The 3,307-nt window shown below is 40.0% G+C and overlaps 1 long non-coding RNA gene across 1 annotated transcript; it reads left to right on the forward strand.

Moving 5' to 3' along the window:
* The first annotated feature begins 1,173 nt into the window (after positions 1-1,173).
* LOC311112291 lies at positions 1,174-1,654 on the forward strand. The gene is made up of 3 exons (XR_014610857.1): positions 1,174-1,262; positions 1,427-1,522; positions 1,610-1,654. It is a non-coding gene; the product is annotated as an uncharacterized lncRNA (long non-coding RNA).
* Positions 1,655-3,307: the final 1,653 nt, after the last annotated feature.

The raw sequence follows: 3,307 nt of genomic DNA on the forward strand, positions 1-3,307 counted from the left end.
TGTTTTTTCTCCCCTTATCCCGGCAGGCAGACCTCCCCCTCCGCCCCGTGTCATCGGTGGCCAGTCGGCTTATACCGTCCACCGGATACTGGATTCCCGCCGGGTGCAGCGGTCCTGGCAGTATCTGGTGGACTGGGAAGGCTACGGTCCCGAGGAGCGCTCCTGGGTTCCTGCCAAGGACATACTGGACCCTGACCTCATTCGTCAGTTCAGGGCCCTCCACCCTGAGAAGGCTGGTAGGAACGTCAGGAGCCGTTCCTAGGAGGGGGATTCTGTCAGGTTTTGGCCATGACTGTTCGGGTTTTGGTCACTAGATGTCCCCATTGCACCTTTTTTGTACCTTTTGTTTTTCTTGCTCTAATTATTGTTTGCACCTGTAGGTCATTCCCTTGTTAGTATTTAAACCCTGTGTGTTCCTCAGTTCCTTGCTCAGTGTTTGTAAGTTAGCACCCAGCCCAAGCCTTGTTTTATATGGATATTTTTCTGGTTGGGATTTTACCACTTTGTGGAGTTTCTTTTGTTTTTTGGAGGTTTTCCTCTTTGTGCCTCTTGGCTTTATTTCTGGACATTGTGGATTTAGTTTCTTTGCCTGAAGATTTTGTTCTTTAATTAAACCACCATCTCTAGTACTGCTGTGTCTGCCTCATCTTCTGGGTTCTGACAATTATTAGTGACTGTTTCTCGCACCGGGTCGTGACAAAGGGAAAAGACAATCACATGGTTGCGGTCACTGATAAGGGTGGATAGCTGTGGATTAGTGAGGAATGGGGGCCGAGGTCAGGTCACATGAAAGGAGAAGGAACAGTTTATTACCCATATCACTTAACTTCCTGTGTAGCAACAGAGATGTATTGGCTGTCCAGATGTGTAAGGAGGATACTTATCATAGGAGGAAGGTTTAAATACCTGTGATTGTGTAAATATGTCTTTGTCTGATGCAGCTGTGTGACCCTGTGGGTGAATAAACTTGGTTTGAGCTTTACTAGTCGTCAGTGAGTTTCACTCTGTTTATTTAGAACCTAACAGTGAGAATCAAAACCATCCTCTCTCTCTCTTTCTATCTATCTCTGTCTCTCTCTCTCTCTGTCTATCTCTCTCTCTCTTTCTGTCTCTCTTTGCTTAATCAGATTCTCAGGGCTTGGTAAGTGTAAGTAGTTGGCTGCTGTATTCTCTCTCAGACTCAGATTGGCTCTCCTGTACAGTCTCTCTGTCTGAGGAGAAGAAGCGCGAGAGCAGAATCCTGCCACAGATATGCCAGCCTGGTGAGTGAGTGTCCTACAAACAGCATTCACCCATTCAGATCCCACTTACTTCCCATCCCACATACTCTGCTGTAAGAGGAATGTGAACATGCTGAAGATGTGTCTCTATCTTTCTATCTTATGAGTGCTTGGGTGAATTTGTGAATGTGATTTTCTGTGTGAAGGACCCTGGAGAGAAGCATTTATTGCATATTTGGTCCTGTCTCTGCTCCTCCTCTCGGCTCTTGCATCTGTGGCCATCATGCTGGGCAAACAAAGAAGTATATACTGTAACTTGTTACTATCACTATTTATTACTAACCTTTTATCGAAGAAAGCATTTCAACAATCATTATTTTTTATTTTAGATTCCCTGGCACGGTTGTCATCACAAAAAAGCAAAGGCAGTCCAGGTAATGTACATTGTTATATGATCTGTGTGACAGTCAATAAATAGAAATATGATGTGTATCTAATGAGATATCAGATATGTTGTATCATAAAATATGATGCGTGGTCTTTCTCTGCATTTCAGCAGGAACTGAGCTTGAGCAGAGGCCAGGTAACGTTTTCATTCTCAATCCATCTTATTTGGGTGATATAACAGATACTGTACATTTGACTAAGTCAAATGTTTGTGCAAATACACACATATCGCAAGTAAATATCACATTTTTACACTGCCTTCCACCTTCCCCATTCAACAGAGACAAGATACCTTATTGAAGGTAATCAATGAATAGTCATGATTATGATAACCATGCTTCATATCCAAAAGTCTGTCTTGAGTCACTAATATTTGTATACATTTCAATAAAATTATTTTATGGTATTTGTGCTCGTAGAGGCAGGACACATTCATGAGAAACAAGCTGTTGAAGAAGGAATTAATCTAAAAGGTAAAGTTAATAACCTAAAGTTTAGTAAATTTAACTTGAGTCTAATATTCATAGTAATGTGAATCTAAATTATATAATCTCAGTGTTTTCCATTGACTTCATATTTGCTTTTCTGCAGATTGGCTCCAGGTGAAAGGATTCAAAAGTAGGATATTCTTTGTGGACAAAATTACTAGATGTTTATTAGATGATAACTATTATTGTATGGGCCTAAATTGTAAGACTTATCCATGTCAACATTGTGTCTGGATTAATGAAATCATATTCTCTTCCCTCATAGAACGTCACTATGGATGCCCAGACTGCTCACCTTGCTTTTAATGTGAGTGATGAAGGAAAAAAGGCTCAGTACAGCACAGGAGAAGCTAACAATTCCTCAAACAAGCATCCCCATGTGTTGGGTAAAGAGCGTTTAATCTCTGGACAGCACTACTGGGAAGTGAAGATGGGGGATAATTGTACAGAAAAGCTGTCATGGTATATCGGTGTGGCCAGAGAAAATGCTCCGAGAAAATCTACCATTCCTTTAACTCCTCAGTATGGTTTCTGGATTTTATTTTATGAAAAAGGAAAAGGTTTCCATGTAAAAACAACTAACCCGCCAAAACAAATAACTGTGGCAGAATATCTTTCTATAGCAGGAGTGTTTCTAGACAGTGACAGACAAACTTTGTATTTTTATAATGTTGAGACAAAGTCACATCTCTACACGTTTAGTGATGTGGTATCAAACTGCTTTCTCCCTGTGTTCAGCCCTGGAAAAAGTGATAAACATGTTATGATAATATGTTGAATAAATACTGAGACATGAAGGTTAAAACATGACAAATGAGGCATACTGTAGACAATGTATTTTTAATTAGGCCAACACTACAACTACGGTATGTTTAATATGAGGCAGCTGTAGGAACACATGGCTAGGGTATCATTTTGACTGAAATATTATTCAGGGATGCTCAGTTCAACACACACACACACACCTACTCATTCAAGGGTTTTTCTTTATTTTCACTAATTTTTACATTGTACAATAATAGTGAAGGCATCAACACTATGAAATAACACATATGGAATCATGTAGTATCCAAAAAAGTGTTAAACAAATCAAAATATATTTTATATTTGAGATTCTTCAAATAGCCACCCTTTGCCTTGATGACAGCTTTG

The sequence above is a fragment of the Coregonus lavaretus genome, assembly GCF_964263955.1.
Source record: "Coregonus lavaretus genome assembly, chromosome: 38".
In the NCBI taxonomy this organism is placed as follows: domain Eukaryota; kingdom Metazoa; phylum Chordata; class Actinopteri; order Salmoniformes; family Salmonidae; genus Coregonus; species Coregonus lavaretus.